Here is a 20,224-nt window from a genome sequence, read left to right as displayed (position 1 = left end):
GTGTTTTCAATGATATATTAAGTTGTTTAAGAACCTTGCTTTGTAAAAGGATTCACCCACCAGTGTCTACACTTGAAGGCAAAGTCACCATTACTATCAGTGGTCCCTTACCCGTCAACCAACGTTGTTTGCGAGCTTTGCACTTTAGTGTTTGATTTATGCATTTTTTATTCTTGTACTCTTTACATATTGTAAGATATGTGAGATTTTATCGTATATATGTAATTTTGATGAAATGTGATGTTTTTTTATGTGGTTTTATCAAGAAATGTTACATTATGTTTGTGAAGAAAATTGAATATATTTACATCTATTTGAGCGGGTTTATTCAGTTCGTATTTGTTACATGAACTGAATAGGTTAAGTCCTTGTTTAGGAGGAGAAAACCGAGTGGCACAATGGTTCTGTAGTCTTTGAGTGTCCTTTGCTTTTTTGGGGTCGAACCCTTGTGTCAGTAATTTACCCCTTGTCTCTTGGCTTTCGGCTCTGGCTATCATTATTTCATAATTCATCTGATTCTGAGACAAAAAGTGCCTGGGCTCAGAAATGAGTGCCAGGGCTGAGCCCTGGCAAACACCTCCACAAATTAAGCACTGCTGCATGCTAGTTCTATGCCCTCGAGCTATGCGTGAGGGCCAGTGCAGCCCTTGCGTTGAGTATGATAATGCAAACTGAACATGCAAACGTGTTTGCTATCATGTAGAGCTGTTGCCCCTCTTGGACAGCTAGAGGGAAGGAGTGGAAGAGAGGCACCATTTCTCATTTTGTTTTTCCGTAGGTATATTGTATCGCGCTTAACGCCTTCTTCAGGATGCTTCACTGCCCAATAGGGGAGGAGTAGAAAATGAGGAGGGTGAAGGAGGGCCTCTAGAGAAGATGGGGAATGAAGGGCACGAAGCAGAGCTGAGGTTAGAAGTCACATTGGTGTATGATAGTGAAAAGATACACAGGCCGATTCATGGAATTCCTCACAAAAGTGTCGCACGCGGCTGGCGCACAGCATGCCCATGCGAATGTCTGCGGCAGCCTCGTGCGATAAAATCAATTTCCGCGCACAGCGTATTCATGGATTCTCGCCTCCAAAAGCAGACGTGGCGCAGAGTGGCGCAGCGACCCTGCAGCAGTGCCAGTTACGCCCCCAAGAACGCCCTCGCGCAAGGAAAAGCCATCAAGATCGCAAAACCATCGCAAAGAGCTGCGCCAACCCTGTACCAGTTTACCGGACTGGCAAACAGCAAACGCAAAGCGGGGAACGTGTATTCCGGGTTTCGGGAACACGCGTGCACGAGAAGTCTCACACGCGATCTGGCCTGGGGGAGCGTGTGCGTGTATTTCAGAGGTGCGCGAGAAGTTCCACACGCAATTGGCCTGTGCGCGTGTATTTCAGGGGTGCGCGAGAAGTTCCACACACGATCGGGCCTGGGGGAGCGTGTGCGTGTATTTCAGAGGTGCGCGAGAAGTTCCACACGCGATTGGCCTGGGCGCGTGTATTTCAGAGGTGCGCGAGAAGTTCCACACGCAATTTCAGCAGGGTACGTGTATTTCAGGGGTGCGCAAGAATTTTCACACGCGATTTCAGCAGGGTACGTGTATTTCAGGGGGGCCGGGGAGTCCTACATGTGATCTGGCAGTGTGGGTCCTCCCAGGTGTCCCCTGTACACCCTCCACGGCCCCTGCAGGCAGCCCACACCACAGGGGACTACCCTGCATCCCTGGTCATGTCCCGCATGCAGCCCACCCAACATGGGCATGCCCCCCAGCAAAGGCACATGTCTCCTTGCACTACTGATCACCAACTCATGTCCCCTTGCACCCCCACCCCCAGCATTGCGGGGCACCTGCCAGCAGACCCCCACTCATGTCCCACTCATGTCCCCTTGCACCCCCAACCCCCAGCATTGCGGGGCACCTGCCAGCAGGCCCCCACACATGTCCCCCAGCCAACATGTCATCACAATCTAGATCCCTGGCCCTTATGGTCAGCCTCCAAATGCAAAACACCCACTCGAGTATTGCATCCACCCACGTAGAAATGGCAATGACATTATAGAACCCCAATAGCAAGTTTTGGAAATGAACACATGGCCCTCACATACACCCAATGGGTGTCAGTGAATCTCAAAACCCATATCATAATATGCATGATACCAATGAGATGATACTACACATTGAAGTTTGATGAAACAAATGTATTTAAAACAGCATAAATGGAATTAAAAATAAACAAATGACAATGGGAATCAAAAACCAAAAGCAGCATGTCCGTAAAATAATGAAAAACGACAAATCATAATCCAAAGGAAAGGTGTCCAAAGTCACAGTTCAAGAAAGTAAATCCAAGGTAAAAACAAAACCGAAAACCATTGCTCCATGGGTAAATCCAAAAAAAAAACAAAAAACAGTCAACTATATACAGATAAACAAACCAAGGTTCATGATCCCAACTGAAGAAATGAAACCTACATAAAAATACTACCTAATAAAATAAAACTATATACAAAAATGTGGCCCATTGTCCAAAAGGTCCAAAATAAATAAAAAAGCAAAGGAAACCTAACACTAACTACATAACTATTTACAAGGGCAGCGGGCTAGTCGGACGGCTCACTGGTTGTTGTCATGGGCCAGGGCATCATCGAACTCCTGTTCAATGGCTTGGAGGCGGGCATGTTCCCTGGCCCAGAGGTCCCGCAGGGATAATGCAGTGTCCAGCTCCAACTCCCTGCGAAGACTCTCGAGGCACTCAGCCCGCCTCAGCGCCCTCCGCATGGAGTTCTCTGCCCTGACCATTGTTAGCCGTTCCTCCTCTGCCCGCTGCCGCTCCGCACCTATCTGCTGGCCCAACCGCTCCCACACGGAAGCCACTCCCCTTCCAGGGTTCTCCTGGCCTCCGGCCGATGCCTGCACCCCTGATGTTGATGGCTCGAGCCATGATGCCTCCCACGTCGAGCCTGCCGCTGCCTCCGACGCAACTGCCTGTGCCAGCACAACGGCATCCAGGCTGATGGAAACCACCAACGCCGTTGTGCACGTACCCTGCCTGATGATGCCGTCACATCCTCCATCTGCTGGGGTCCAGTTGCTGGTGTGTCCACCCCTGCTGGACCTCCGACTTCCGACTGTGGCAGGGATGGGATCCCCACCGAGGTGGCTGCATTGGTCAGGGCAGATCCACAGGGGGCCCTGGTGGCATCTGGGCCGGAAGACGGCATAGCCTCCACAGAGGAGGAGAGGGTCGCCAGAGTGCCCGACACATGTACGAGACCCCCGACCATGACCGCTCCCAACTGGGCCACGTTGGCACGGTGCTCTTCGTGATGACGTGCGCGCTCCCCCCGGGAAGCACGCACCTCATCACGAATGACAGCCGTGCGCAACGCGACACCAATCAGGACCTTCTCCATACGGCCAGGGGTCCTCTCGTCCGCAGGTGGAGGGGAGTCAGATGACATGGACATCCCCCCTACCTGCGGACGGGCCTGGGATGGGGCATCCCTGCTGGTGCATGGTGGTGCAGTCACAGTGTTAGGGACAGTGACATGCACAGGCACCTCCACGGCGACCTGTGCTGCCTCCTGCCCCTGGACTGCACCACTTGCACCAGCAGGGATGCCCCCACCAGGCCCCAGGTGCGGCTCAGTAGCGGCCTCCTCCTCCTCTGTGGAAACCACCAACCTGGATGGCTCCACACCGTCTTCCGCCTTGCAAGCCCCTGTGGGGGCTCACCCACCCCTTCCGCTGCAGCCGTGGGGGCATCCCCGCCGCTTAGCTCCGCAGCGCCGTCTCCGCCCTCTTCTTCACTTTGCGCTGTGTAGAGGGAGACATAGAACACAAGCATCAGGGTACTGTACAATGGTCCCCTAGACGGGAAGCAATAGCAGATGAGTGGCACTGTCAAAGATCACTTCCATCATGTCCCTCCACAACACATGGGTCAGTGCAGGCAAAACACATGCAGTAACAGGCATTGCGCATGCTATGGACATAAGCAAACATGTCCAAGGGACTCTTGAAGCATACAATGTTGTTTTTGGACTCACATGCATCATGGGTCATGCCTATCACATGCACACACTTCAACGTACTTTCATCCATCTGGACTCGTACACCCCAGACACAGTGGATGCAAGGATAACTAGGCTGCATCAGTGAATCTGAACATTGTCACAGACATGTGTCATGCATCCATGGCATCCACAAGTCGCAGACACACAGGTCAGAAACACAGACATGGACACCATACATGTACATGGCATCAGCACCCATCCCTCACCCACACCCATGTCCAGGAGCAGAGACTGGCATGCTCTCATGTGTCCATTCCGCATAGGGCTCCCCATGTTACATTTAAACACATACACCAACCGTGTGCTTCACACATTACTGGTCTCACATGCATGACCATGATGTCCCTGCACACACACACGCGTACATGGCCTATGTCACACATGCAGGCAAGTATCAGACAACCAGCACGCTGCAACATGCCCTGTCTCACACAGCAATGCTTGGCCACTTACCGCTCGACTCCAGATGGGTCTGCCTCTCAAGGATCTGGGCATGGAGCGCTGGGCGTACGCGTTCCAGGACCCTCAGCTGGATGGTACTCATGCTGCCCCGGCCCCCCTCCACGAGGCGCCGGGCCTTTATGAGGGTCCTGGACCTGAAGTCCTCCCAGCGCTTCTTGACTTGCTTGATGTTGCGGGTTGCCACCCCCCTCCGCGTTGATGGCAACCACAAAGTCGTCCCAGATCCTGTCCCGTCCTTCCTTGTAGGCGCGTGGTGATCTGAAGAGGGCATCATAATGCCCCAGGACAAAGCTCCACCAGGACACCAACTTCCTTCTGGCTGAAGCTGGTGGCCCTCTGTCCCTCTGGCTGGGGGTCGCCAGTGGTTTCGGATGGTGTTTGCCCCGACATAGTGACCCCCGAGGCAGGCGTGGGTGGGCAACTGGGTCCTGGGGCTGGGCTGTGGAGCGATGGTATCCCAGTCGGGAGTGTTCTGTTCCAGCAGGGGTGGACACAGCAACTGGACCCCTGCAGATGGCTGATGTGCAGGCACCAAATGGCAGGGCACGGTGGTAGCAGGCAGGCAGGCAGCAGCAGATGGCTCGTGGGAGGCTGCTCGGGGCTCTGGGGGCAGTAATTCGGCCTTTTGGGCAGGAGCGTGGTCTTCCGTGTGCTTACGCGTGGCCAGCTTGATACAGAGTGATTTGGCACGTGAAAATTCTGCACGTCAGCGTGTGAATCGAGGAAAGGCCCTTAGCGCGTAAGCGCATCAGCATGCATACGCGATTCCATTGGACCAAAGGCCCTTAGCGCGTATGCGTGTCTGTGACGTATCGCGCACGGGCATTGCTTTTCGTGGGGTGCGGTGCGTGTGTTTTGCAGGCGTTGGGGTTCACACGCTATTACTTCACAGCGGGTGGGTGTTGGCTACGCGTTCTTCTACACGCAAGGCAGACGGTGAGTGGTCCCCTGCTCCCCCAGGCCCGATCGCGTGTAAAACCACCCGCGAGCCCCTGAAATACACGTACCCTGCTCCCCCAGGCCCGATCGCGTGTAAAACCACCCGCGAGCCCCTGAAATACACGTACCCCGCTCCCCCAGGCCCGATCGCGTGTAAAACCACCCGCGAGCCCCTGAAATACACGGACCCCACTCCCCCAGGCCCGATCGTGTGTAGAAACACCCACGAGCCCCTGAAATACACATACCCCGCTCCCCCAGGCCCGATCGTGTGTGAAAACACCCGCGAGCCCCTGAAATACACGCGCCCAGGCCAATCGCGTGTGAAACTTCTTGCGCACCTCTGAAATACACGCGCCCAGGCCAATCACGTGTGAAACTTCTCGCGCACCCCTGAAATACACGCGCCCAGGCCAATCGCGTGTGGAACTTCTCGCGCACCTCTGAAATACACGCGCCCAGGCCAATCGCGTGTGGAACTTCTTGTGCACCTCTGAAATACACGCGCCCAGGCCAATCGCGTGTGGAACTTCTCGCGCACCCCTGAAATACACGCGCCCAGGCCAATCGCTTGTGAGAAACTTCTCGCGCACCTCTGGAATACACGCACACGCTCCCCCAGGCCCGATCGCGTGTGAAATTTCTTGCGCTCCTCTGAAATACACGCACACGCTCCCCCAGGCCTGTTCGTGTGTGAAACCTCTCGCGCACCTCTGAAATACACGCACACGCTCCCCCAGGCCCGATCGCATGTGAAACTTCTTGCGCACCTCTGGAATACACGCACACGCTCCCCCAGGCCCGATCTCGTGTGAAACTTCTCGCGCACCTCTTAGATACACGCACACGCTCCCCCAGGCCCGATCGCGTGTGGGCCTTCTCGCGCGTGTAGAACTTTGGCGCACATTTTTTTCCTGCGCAGGGACGCTACCGCCTGCTTTCGTGTGGCGGACATGTATGGGCCTGTGCGCGTCTTTGGCCGTGCGCTGTGTTTCCCTATTCGATTCCATGAATACGTGTTGTAGGCGAGCGTGTGGGCGTTCTGCGCACTTGCCTCCTGTACTTCCCCCGTGACGCCCACATTTTCACGAGTTGTTCCCCATTCTGCGTGTGATGCCCCGTGTTATGCCTACTTTTGTTATGTGCGCCGCGCTATGTGCGAATTCGCTGTGGCCTTATCGCACGGCGTTCGATGACCTGTGGGCCAGCATGCGCCAGCGTGCGCCGCGCACTTTTTCAGCGCACATCCCACATTTTGCGCGTGCACGGACTTCCATGAATTGATGTGCGATGTTTTCTGTGCGATAATTGCACTTGCACTGCGATTTTTGCTATTTCATTGCGAATCACACGTTTTCGCACGCGTGTGCTGTTTTTTCGGCACACATTAATTCCATGAATCGGCCTGACAGGGTCTGACCGGAAGTTCGAGATTAGTTAAAGAACACAGGAAGAAGTGGACCCGGTAAGAGAGGTCGCAGGCACACAGTTCCTTCCCTCATTATCCATCAGTTCAGGTGGGCCCTTTCTGTTCCCTGTAACTCCCACCTGTGGATACAGCTACCTGGGATTTTGGCCAATTATTGATCACATTCACTCATTCATTATAGTCAAATAATTTTTAATCAAACATTTTAACTTACACCACCCAATGGCACTGTTTCAAATCTTGCCTATCACCAATGTGCTGTCAATGTGCCATACCCTATCCCTCCTTTCTGCGAGCTGCCTCCCTCTGGGCCCTTTTTACTTTCCGCTCTTCCATAAGCCCAAACCAAAAACAACGTTGAATCGTCACTTCACTATGGTGTGCTGCCAGTGCAGAATCACGGGGCTGTTGCCAGGTCTGGAGAAGATCCGGGGCTACGCTAATGTCGGGACTCGCCATTTGGTTTTATCCCCTGAGCGTCTATCCAATGCTACAACTAAAAGACCCGGGGCTATAGCCCCCCCTCCCCCCAGCCACCCTTAGCCACACCTTTCCCCAAGCAAGTCTGAGGGATCAGAGTCCATCACAGAATTCCACTATCCCTGTGGTCTCCCGATGGACTTGAGCCACTGATAGTCATGCGCTCTCATTTCAAGCACGCCCCCTCCCTCTGCACTGTGGTGCTGTCTATCAAAAAGTGTGATGGCGGAACAGCATTTCACTTCCTACGAGTTATAATGAGGCAAGCATGGCAACATATGGGCATGTGCCAACGCTTATCTGTGCATCCACAGGTTTCATGCTTATGGCGCTGGCAGTGAATGTGTTGGGCCACTCGCCTCCAAATACATGGAGGCCGTGGGAGCTTCGGTCAAATCCAAATTCTGCCAATACCTTTTTAGTTCCCTCTTTGCAAACAGTGGCCGTTTTTATTACAGAACTACATAATAATAAAAAAGTACCCTTTTTAATATTCTAAGGGTGTAATAGTCAATACAGTATGGGTCCCCATCCTATGGACGCTTGGAACGCCAATGAATCACTTGGCTGGAGGGGGGGGGGTTCTGGGCATTCACTTGCCAGCTGGAGCTAGTCTTCCCTGTATTAAAAACGGATTCAGATAGTCCGTCCTGGGATCGAATAGCCCTGTTTCACAGCTCTTTCAAAACCAATGCCTTTTTTGGTGTTTGGTAAAATAATGATTACACATTTTTCAGAAACAGCTTTTTAAATGTGTTCCCTACATTTTGTGTTGGTATATTTACCATATATAAAACCTAAAATAAAAAGGTGAACTGTGTGCATCTGTTTCGCTCTTTGTTGTCTGTGGTGCATGGTAACATGCATTCTGGGACATGTAGTCCTCTACTCATAAAAAGCTGAAATTCACCTCTGAGAGTCTGTGCACCCTAAAAACAAGACACATTAAAGGCAATGATATCAATATGTCGTAACCGTTTATTGAGAGGCCACCCTCATCACAGGGAGTTTCTTCCCTCCCCAAGCTAAGTGTCACACAATAAACAGTTCATGTTCGTTATTTCATTGTCCGGCAGGATTACCGCCGGATTACAAGGGGCGGTGGCGGAGTAACCCCAATTTTTTGAGATCCCATTGGACTCTGTGGGTCATTCTTGGCGGAATTACCGCCACAGTAATTCAGAAGATTTTCAATTTTGCCAATTTTTTGGCAGAAAGTGTGAGGAATTCCCGCCAGCATGATACTGGAGATAAACCCCCCACTCCAGGGCCATCCTAGAAATGAGCCACTTGTCTGCTGTTATGGAAGATAATTTTGGGAAATAATAGTGTTTAGCTGTGCTGTTGAGGTGGCTGATTTGCTAGTAAAAAAGTTATATGCACAAATAGCGCTTTTAGGTGCCGTCCATCTGTCATGTGTTCACACATTTTTGTTGTATAGTTTAACTAGCTCCTGGCTCTAGTCATAGTCACTGTTTCTTCCATCATTATTCTTCCAATTTCTTTTACCCCAAGAAATGTGTCAACAACCTTTCTCACTTGACACTTATGTCTGACAAGGAGAGCAACAAAGCTTAATTACAAAGGAATGCGATATTGACAAGTGGTACAAGATCTATTTTCCCTAAAGTTGTATGATTGAAATGTAAACAGATGGGTATGCAGTGCTGTAGAACTGATTGGCCTCAATTAAAGGAAAGAATGAACACTGGGGATGCAGGTGGTGGGGAATTTCAGGAAGACAGCGGTCATTTCCTTGGCACACCAAAGGTTCTTATCCTGCCAAATGCATCGTTCACACATCCTGAAAATCCAGGTGCTGTTGTGAAACGGTTACGCTAACAAGCAAAAGTTGCTGAATTTGCTTATACCATGCACCACTCCCCTGATGCTAAGGACTGCTCCCCTTTTCAACATTGTGCTTTCAGAAAGTTTAACTCCATGATGCCTTGTAATAATAACCCCAGGCCCTTTATCACATAAGGCTAAAACTTCAACTTCTCTTCATAAAATCATGAACAATGTTGGAATCTCTGGGGACTATTTGGCTACCAAACAGGGCTGGAGCAAGGATTTATACTTCTTGGTTCCTTCCTACTATGTGTTTTTTTTCCCACCCAATATGGCACCCGCTCACGCCCCATTTCTTTCCATGCTCTAGACATCGAGCATGTGGACAGATTCTAACCATTTGCTCGAATCGGTGGTCTATTTCACATAGAATTTCAGTGGGTTCAGGAGTTTTGGTGTCGGGACCGAAGGTCCTCTGCGCACCCTCTCTTAGTGTTGGTTGTTTTTTAGCCGGCTGCCTGGCACATTGCCTTGGGAGCCATTCCTAGGTTCCCGAATGGTTAGGAACTTAGTGGGGAGACAAACCTTTGTTTAGCAGTGGGCGCTGACTTGGTTCAATGGTTCATTTGTGAAAAGGGTCATGGAGTAATTGTCCAGTCCTTTGATCATGTGAGATTTGATTTTATTGGTGAAAACAGCACAGATAATATCTATATTTCTACTTGTGCCAATTGGTTGTTACTGAAAACAGCCGACGCGTGTTTGAAACTGGGTCTTTATCAAGGCAGTAGTCCGATGGCAGCAGGGTTGCTGTATGTTGCTGTGGCTGGTGGCCCAAGTCGGGGTTCCAGAATGGCTGGTTAGCCTGGTCTCTGCCGGCATCGGCGTTGCGTGGTGTCTGGAGATGATAGTCTGACGGCCCCTCGCTTCGAACTAGACACCACGCAACGCCGATCCCGGCAGAGACCAGTCTATTTTACATATATTAGTATTAACGTCTACTTCTGAGGAAACATTTGAGCAACACGCAGTGGCATGTTATTGTGGAGCTGATTCCAATGAAAACAAGGGATATATCACAAAACAGACTTCTCTGATAATAAACAGTGGTCCCGTGTCAAACCTTATGATGACGCCAGCACCGTGATTAGCCACTGTAGCCAATCATTGACCTGGAAACGCAGGCTCTACCATTCAGTTATAAACCCTCGCCCGGGCTGTTCACTGGCTGCCCTCACATTCCTGCCTCTCATGTCGTCTTTCTGCTGTCCTAACCCTCCCGCTCCTCGTGCCATTAGGAAGATGTCCTGAGAGCCAGGAAGGTGGTGAACGAGACTGGCAGCTTGGGACGAGGGCTTACACTGAACCATAAAGCCTGCGTTTCCAAGTCACTGATTGGCTACAGTAGCCAGTTGGCGTGCTGGGACATTTCTTCCTGCTTAGCTTTGCCAATAGAAAGAGAAACACATCTTATTCACCTTGAGAGAGGCTTTATTTTCCCTTTATTTTTTTGTTATTATAGTTCAATTAATAACTTTTTAATACATCTCATCACGAATAAAAGTGCATTCACTAGCATCTATATATCACATCACGCAGTTGATTCATGCTTCGATTACTGCTATTATCTCAGACATTCCATAAATAGATTATACATCTCATGATTCCCAGACATGAAAAAGTCCCAAAGATCATTGGTGCTTACTATCATCCCCAGACCAGAGGCTGTGATCGCTTTCCGCCGAAGGGCCGCTATTGCATGCTTACTATCATCTCCAGACCAGAGGCTGTGATCGCTTTCCATCGAAGGGCCACTATTGCATGCTTACTATCATCTCCAGACCAGAGGCTGTGATCGCTTTTCATCGAAGGGCCAGTATTGCATGCTTACTATCATCTCCAGACCAGAGGCTGTGATCGCTTTCCATCGAAGGGCCACTATTGCATGCTTACTATCATCTCCAGACCAGAGGCTGTGATCGCTTTCCATCGAAGGGCCACTATTGCATGCTTACTATCATCTCCAGACCAGAGGCTGCGATCGTTTCCCATCGAAGGGCCACTATTGCATGCATACTACCAGTGGTCTCGAGCATTTTAACAAAATCAAATTTGATACATAGATAAACCCATACCAGATGGTTTCCGACAAAGATCTGAATATAGTTTGGGATGAACTGTCTTTCCAGTATATATGGAAAAAAGCACTCTGCAGTTGATTTCGAGGCCTATTCAACTATCATCTGGTCTCGGATGTGTACATCCAACAGCGTCCTCATAGCTCATTTATATTGGCCAAGATTAATTTTGAGTGGATCCATTCTGAGTTTTCCAAACCATAGCTTGACAAAGGTTTATGGGCACACAGTGAGGAGGATTTTATGTAATCAAGTTTTGTGTGGAACACCTCATACAGCAAGCCTGTCAGAGTATTACTTGCAGCATGGGCGAGCTTCCAGTAGAAGATAAACTCGACAGCATAATATATTTGCTTAGAGGCATTAGGCTAAATTCCAGGAAGAGCATTTCAGATGACACATATAATGGTAGTCCTAGTAACCGTTTGAGGGTCATCGGCTCAATTCTATAAATAGCCTCCATTGACCCAAGAGCCCATGCCTCTGCAGCGTAACAAATAATGGGTGCAGTCTTCATTGAACATAATTTGACCACAGACCCCACTGAATATCCTCCTCCCTTATAGGCAAGTACACTGATAACACCTGAGATTTTAGCACTGCAGACTTTAAGCTTACTCAAATGGGGGGGACCCGCTAATTTTGCATCAAACACAATGCCCAAATAGGTGTATTCATTCATAACTTCAATAGAGACCCCTTTAAGGTGCCAAGAGACAAATGCTGCTTTATGATATGGTGGCTTAAACACCATAACTTTTGGTTTTTGTGGTGATTATTCTTAAGGAATTGACTTCAGAGGAGGACAGGAGGTTGTCTAGTGCAAATTGTAAGCTGCAGGGTGTAAGGTCAAGGATAACAATATCATCGGCATAGCCGAACCTCTGTCCATCTTGATTACCCAAGCAAGGTGGTAGACATCTGTAATTAGTTAGGGCTCACCCCTTGTCAGATAAGTACACATTAAATAACAGGGTAGTCAGTGTACAGCGCTGTTTGAGACCCAATTTTGTGTTAATCCAGCAAGATGTACCACCATTGTTCTGAAGTCACTCTTCAACACGTGTCTCCTCGTGCAACTTCATAATCATTTTCATTAGGGCTGAGGGGATCCCCAAATAGACAACTTTCGCCATAGCCTTATACAGTCGACTGTGTCAAATGCAGCACTGTGATCAACAAATGCCACAAATATAGGGCGTCCCCCAATCTGACAAGCCCGTTGAATTATGGTAGTGAGGGCTAATTCATTGACTGAGGTGGCGCATCCCATGCAAAATACTGTTTAGTTGCATGGTATCATGGCAGTCGTCTCAGCCCAACTTGTCAGTTCCTCAAGCAAAATCTTGACAAATATTTTAGAGGGGATAGCCAACATGGCCTTAAGTCGATAGTTACGGAGATGGATCAGTGTGTAAGCACTTCTTTAATACTGGAACCAAGATACTGTCTCGCCATGACTGCAGAAGCGATTAAGTAGCAATACAGGAAAATAGGTGATGTACGACATTGGTCCACAGTTCAACATCAGATTTTACCTGCCGAGTCCTGACTAGCGTCTATGTTTAATAATGCTCTGGACTCTTGGTTTAATTGTTGGAGATCAATCTTCTCTTCTTCCATTGACATATTTTTAGCGTCAACTTTAAGCAACTCTTTCGCATCTATGACTGCACTTGTTTTTTTTTCATCATTTTTATGTTTTTGCATGATGAACCTTACGTTTTGCTTCTCTTACCAAGAATCTCTTTTGTTTTCTGGTTAGAACTGGTTCGTAAGCTTGATCCTCCACTTTCACTACCTTCTGTAAGCCTGTCATACCATGCATCTTCTGAGATTCGTCATCAAGATCAATTAAATTAGTTAATGCCGAGGGACTATCCAGATGTTCTTCTATGCCCACAGCAATTGGATGTGGGACTAGGTCGATCCTATCTTGTCCAGTAGGCAGTGTTTCTTGAGCTGACTGTACATTTAGGGGATTGGTTATAGTTCCTAGAAGGATCTGTTGAACAGCCACCGCATTTGCTGATGCCATCATTATCAACTGATCCAATTGTTTAGCTGATAAATTAGATTCCTCTTTTTTGTCAGTATTGGCAATGACAGCGGCAAATGTGGGAATCGATTTTATCCCCAATGTCGAATCGACTTGAGTTTGGGTAGCTTTATCACTCATCTGAGTTGGAAGATTTTGCCTACCCCCTGTTAAAGCAGCCACCACATCACAGGTGAATAGAAGCCCTTCAATCCTGTTAACTTTTGATATGACCGCCATTAACAAAGTCTGAGAATAAGTAATTTGTGCATGTGTATGTTTGTGACCTTTGTCTAAGAGATTTAAAATTCTAGACAGTACTGGAAAATCCGCACCTATAGACGAGGTCCCCAATAAATTACGTTCAACTTCTTCCTGTAATTCATAGAGAGTTGCTCGTTGTTTCACAGGCATATTGGAATTCTCTGGTTCATTCCCAGTCTGCCCATCACCAGAATCAGTGCTATTTCTAATTTCGGAAGGGGAGTTGGTCTCAACATTGTCTAACCCACTAGTGGCCTTCTCAACGTTGGGGCACTCCTCAAAATATGTGTATACCTGAGCGCGGCTAGTGATCAAGTTACCTGGAGCAGTATGCACATGCACATCTTCCATAGCGTATCTGTTTGCTTTAATAGGGGTTGATGGCCCTTTCCAGAAACGCATCCTTTTATCTAATAATGCCTCTATTGCAGGGGCTATAATCGAAACATCTGAAAATCGTGGAACAGTTGTAGTAATCCCCATCTGTGTTAGCAAATCTTTGCCAACTGGCAACTCCCCCTGCCTACTCCCCGCACTGACACCTTCATCCTGATTCATCTCTTTCAATTTATAGGTACACAATACAATTGCTGGGTCAATTTGCCCCGGGGTTTGGTTATTTAAAATTGGAAAGTTGGAGTCCTTTAAAGAAACTCCCTCATGCCTACTCGATTCCCCTTGCAGTTCAACACATATCGATGTACCTACAACATTCGAAACATTTGTTTGATTATTAATCAATAAGCTCGAATTTTCCATAGTTAAATGGTTATTTTCAATAGCATTTCTCATTTCCTCATCGGAATCGTGTAACTTACGTCCACTGCGTAGCACATTCACCATTTTAAGTACCTACTTAAAGCCTTAAGCGCTGTGGACAATAGAGATTAAACAAAAACCAGCAAGAAATCGTCCCAATGCAGGCGGTCGCTGCTCTCTGCACACGGTAATCAGTTAACAAAAATGTCAAGTACTAGCCCGGTAGCAGACTACGGTAGCAGCCCTGGCTTTTCCTTTTCTTTTTTCCAAAGCGGGGCCCTACCTTACCTTCACACAAACAATCCGCCAACAAGCCACACCTCCAAATTTAGAAGGTGGCTCTATCAAGGCACGGGCTAGGAGCGCACACGACAGGGAAAAAAATGTATATGTCGGACTCACCACTCCTCACCCGCCCACCCGAACAGCCAAACAGCACACTTGGCAACACTTGGAGGCGCGCGCAGGATGCGCATGCATTCAAGTTTTATAGGGAATTGTGGGAACAGATTGTGGAAAGGGGTGTGTCTATGACACGCTGTGAATCTACGAAAAAAAAAAAAAAACGTGTCAGAGTGCAGGTGTTTAAACACTGAAGGGTTTGCAGGCGGGAAGTTAATACAATGGAGGAGTCTTCAGCCCAGCCCAGCCCAGCCTTGCAAAGCACTACTATAGCCCAGCCCAGCCCACAGACACGTAACAACATCCACTCAAACGCTGTTTGTAAATATAATTACTGTGGGATTAGAAGTCCATTAGCACAAGTCCCAATAGCCGCCTTTCGCCGCAATTGCAGAATCCAGGCTTCCTCTTGCCCATACAGCCTTCAGAAGCAAATGGAAAATCCAGGCAGAGTCCAGTACCAAGTCCGGCAGAGTCTCTCCCAAACGCCAAACAGCACACTTGGCAACACTTGGATGCGCGCGCAGGATGCGCATGCATTCAAGTTTTATAGGGAATTGTGGGAACAGATTCTGGAAAGGGGTGTGTCTATGACACGCTGTGAATTGTGGGATTAGAAGTCCATTAGCACGAGTCCCAATAGCTGCGTTTCGCCGCAATTGCAGAAACCAGGCTTCCTCTTGCGCATACAGCCTTCAGAAGCAAATGGAAAATCCAGGCAGAGTCCAGTACCAAGTCCGGCAGAGTCTCTCCCAAACGCCAAACAGCACACTTGGCAACACTTGGATGCGCATGGTTCATTTGTGAAAAGGGTCATGGAGTAATTGTCCAGTCCTTTGATCATGTGAGGTTGGATTTTATTGGTGAAAACAGCTCAGATAATATCTATATTTCTACTTGTGCCAATTGGTTGTTACTGAAAACAGCCGACGCATGTTTGAAACTGGGTCTTTATCAAGGCAGTAGTCCGATGGCAGCAGGGTTGCTGTATGTTACCTGTGGCTGGTGGCCCAAGTCGGTGTTCCAGAATGGCGGGTTAGCCTGGTCTCTGCCGGCATCGGCGTTGCGTGGTGCTGGAGATGATAGTCTGACGGCCCCTCGCTTCGAACTAGACACCACGCAACGCTGATCCCGGCAGAGACCAGTCTATTTTACATATATTAGTATTAACGGCTACTTCTAAGGAAACATTTGAGCAACACGCAGTGGCATGTCATTTGTGGAGCTGATTCCAATGAAATCAAGGGATATATCACAAAACAGACTTCTCTGATAATAAACAGTTGTCCCGTGTCAAACCTTATGATGACGCCAGCACCGTGATTAGCCACTGTAGCCAATCATTGACCTGGAAACGCAGGCTCTACCATTCAGTTATAAACCCTCGCCCGGGCTGTTCACTGGCTGCCCTCACATTTCTGCCTCTCATGTCGTTTTTCTGCTGTCCTAACCCTCCCGCTCCTCGTGCCATTAGGAAGATGTCCTGAGAGCCAGGAACGTGGTGAAAGAGACTGGCAGCTTGGGACGAGGGCTTACACTGAACCATAAAGCCTGCGTTTCCAAGTCACTGATTGGCTACACTAGCCAGTTGGCGTGCTGGGACATTCCTTCCTGCTTAGCTTTGCCAATAGAAAGAGAAACGCATCTTATTCACCTTGAGAGAGGCTTTATTTTCCCTTTATTTTTTTGTTATTATAGTTCAATTAATAACTTTTTAATACATCTCATCACGAATAAAAGTGCATTCACTAGCATCTATATATCACATCACGCAGTTGATTCATGCTTCGATTACTGCTATTATCTCAGATATTCCATAACCCAGAGAAATAGATTATACATCTCATGATTCCCAGACATGAAAAAGTCCCAAAGATCATTGGTTCTTACTATCATCCCCAGACCAGAGGCTGTGATCGCTTTCCGCCGAAGGGCTGCTATTGCATGCTTACTATCATCTCCAGACCAGAGGCTGTGATCGCTTTCCGCCAAAGGGCCGCTATTGCATGCTTACTATCATCTCCAGACCAGAGGCTGTGAACGCTTTCCGCCAAAGGGCCGCTATTGCATGCTTACTATCATCTCCAGACCAGAGGCTGTGATCGCTTTCCGCCAAAGGGCCGCTATTGCATGCTTACTATCATCTCCAGACCAGAGGCTGTGATCGCTTTCCGCCAAAGGGCCGCTATTGCATGCTTACTATCATCTCCAGACCAAAGGCTGCAATCGTTTTCCATCGAAGGGCCACTATTGCATGCTTACTATCATCTCCAGACCAGAGGCTGTGATCGCTTTCCGCTGAAGGGCCGCTATTGCACTACAATCAAATAGAAGATGGCAAACAGATTCTATGATCGGTTCGCCACAAAACCGGCAAAGTCTAAGGTTCCTTAACTTTATGCCAGCGACCAGTGGTCTCGAGCATTTTAACAAAATCAAATTTGATACATAGATAAACCCATACCAGATGGTTTCCGACAAAGATCTGAATATAGTTTGGGATGAACTGTCTTTCCAGTATATATGGAAAATAGCACTCTGCAGTTGATTTCGAGGCCTATTCAACTATCATCTGGTCTCGGATGTGTACATCCAACAGCGTCCTCATAGCTCATTTATATTGGCCAAGATTAATTTTGAGTGGATCCATTCTGAGTTTTCCAAACCATAGCTCAGACAAAGGTTTATGGGCACACAGTGAGGAGGATTTTATGTAATCAAGTTTTGTGTGGAACACCTCATACAGCAAGCCTGTGAGAGTATTACTCGCAGCATGGGCGAGCTTCCAGTAGAAGATTAAACTCGACAGCATAATATATTTGCTTAGAGGCATTAGGCTAAATTCCAGGAAGAGCATTTCAGATGACACATATAATGGTAGTCCTAGTAACCGTTTGAGGGTCATCGGCTCAATTCTATAAATAGCCTCCATTGACCCAAGAGCCCATGCCTCTGCAGCGTAACAAATAATGGGTGCAGTCTTCATTGAACATAATTTGATCACAGACCCCACTGAATATCCTCCTCCCTTATAGGCCAGTACACTGATAACACCTGAGATTTTAGCACTGCAGACTTTAAGCTTACTCAAATGGGGGGGACCCGCTAATTTTGCATCAAACACAATGCCCAAATAGGTGTATTCATTCATAACTTCAATAGAGACCCCTTTAAGGTGCCAAGAGACAAATGCTGCTTTATGATATGGTGGCTTAAACACCAAATCTTTTGGTTTTTGTGGTGATTATTCTTAAGGAATTGACTTCAGAGGAGGACAGGAGGTTGTCTAGTGCAAATTGTAAGCTTCAGGGTGTAAGGTCAAGGATAACAATATCATCGGCATAGCCAAACCTCTGTCCATCTTGATTACCCAAGCAAGGTGGTAGACATCTGGAATTAGTTAGGGCTCACCCCTTGTCAGATAAGTACACATTAAATAACAGGGTAGTCAGTGTACAGCGCTGTTTGAGACCCAATTTTGTGTTAATCCAGCAAGATGTACCACCATTGCTCTGAAGTCACTCTTCAACACGTGTCTCCTCGTGCAACTTCATAATCATTTTCAATAGGGCTGAGGGGATCCCCAAATAGACAACTTTCGCCATAGCCTTATACAGTCGACTGTGTCAAATGCAGCACTGTAATCAACAAATGCCACATATATAGGGCGTCTCCCAATCTGACAAGCCCGTTGAATTATGGTAGTGAGGGCTAATTCATTGACTGAGGTGGAGCATCCCATGCAAAATACTGTTTAGTTGCATGGTATCATGGCAGTCGTCTCAGCCCAACTTGTCAGTTCCTGAAGCAAAATCTTGACAAATATTTTAGAGGGGATAGCCAACATGGCCATAAGTCGATAGTAACGTAGATGGATCAGTGTGTAAGCACTTCTTTAATACTGGAACCAAGATACTGTCTCGCCATGACTGCAGAAGCGATTAAGTAGCAATACAGGAAAATAGGTGATGTACGACATTGGTCCACAGTTCAACATCAGATTTTACCTGCCGAGTCCTGACTAGCGTCTATGTTTAATAATGCTCTGGACTCTTGGTTTAATTGTTGGAGATCAATCTTCTCTTCTTCCATTGACATATTTTTAGCGTCAACTTTAAGCAACTGTTTCGCATCTATGACTGCACTTGTTTTTTTTTCATCATTTTTATGTTTTTGCATGCTGAACCTTACGTTTTGCTTCTCTTACCAAGAATCTCTTTTGTTTTCTGGTTAGAACCGGTTTGTAAGCTTGATCCTCCACTTTCACTACCTTCTGTAAGCCTGTCATACCATGCATCTTCTGAGATTCGTCATCAAGATCAATTAAATTAGTTAATGCCGAGGGACTATCCAGATGTTCTTCTATGCCCACAGCAATTGGATATGGGACTAGCTCGATCCTATCTTGTCCAGTAGGCAGTGTTTCTTGAGCTGACTGTACATTTTGGGGATTGGTTATAGTTCCTAGAAGGATCTGTTGAACAGCCACCGCATTTGCTGATGCCATCATTATAAACTGATCCAATTGTTTAGCTGATAAATTAGATTCCTCTTTTTTGTCAGTATTGGCAATGACAGCGGCAAATGTGGGAATCGATTTTATCCCCAATGTCGAATCGACTTCAGTTTGGGTAGCTTTATCACTCATCTGAGTTGTAAGATTTTGCCTACCCCCTGTTAAAGCAGCCACCGCATCACAGGTGAATAGAAGCCCTTCAATCCTGTTAACTTTTGATATGACCGCCATTAACAAAGTCTGAGAATAAGTAATTTGTGCATGTGTATGTTCGTGACCTTTGTCTAAGAGATTTAAAATTCTAGACAGTACTGGAAAATCCGCACCTAAAGACGAGGTCCCCAATAAATTATGTTCAACTTCTTCCTGTAATTCATAGAGAGTCGCTTGTTGTTTCACAGGCATATTGGAATTCTCTGGTTCATTCCCAGTCTGCCCATCACCAGAATCAGTGCTATTTCTAATTTCGGAAGGGGAGCTGGTCTCAACATTGTCTAACCCACTAGTGGCCTTCTCAACGTTGGGGCACTCCTCAAAATATGTGTATACCTGAGCGCGGCTAGTGATCAAGTTACCTGGAGCAGTATGCACATGCACATCTTCCATAGCGTATCTGTTTGCTTTAATAGGAGTTGATGGCTGTTAGGAAAGATTTCGTAATTGTAGGTAATTTTCCTTCCATGTGGCAACCCCTAAACTTTTTGCTGTTGTTTTTCACCTTGTTCTTGACTTTGCCAGAGAAGTGCAGCCTTCTGCCGCACTCCTCTGGGCTTTCGCTCCTTCTTACGGGGAAACTGACATGCCCTTAAGACAGTCAGTACCGGGGAACGCTGTTTCCCGTAGTTTCTTTTATCATGTTGCGGCTTTCGTGCAACATGACACAAGAAGGCACTGTAAGCTAAGTTACAGCTCTCTTGGGTCTCTAGCCTTCTACATGCC

At 47.7% G+C, this 20,224-nt stretch overlaps 1 protein-coding gene across 1 annotated transcript in view; it reads left to right on the top strand.

The window, feature by feature from the left end:
* The window catches only part of VWF (von Willebrand factor), a 1,005,270-nt gene that overhangs the window by 15,284 nt on the left and 969,762 nt on the right, over positions 1-20,224 (top strand). The window lies entirely within an intron of this gene.

The sequence above is a fragment of the Ambystoma mexicanum genome, chromosome 12, assembly GCF_040938575.1.
Source record: "Ambystoma mexicanum isolate Mex_15411 chromosome 12, UKY_AmexF1_1, whole genome shotgun sequence".
In the NCBI taxonomy this organism is placed as follows: Eukaryota; Metazoa; Chordata; class Amphibia; order Caudata; family Ambystomatidae; genus Ambystoma; species Ambystoma mexicanum.
The sequence above is the reverse complement of the archived record's forward strand: the minus strand, read 5'-3'. Positions and strand labels throughout refer to the sequence as shown.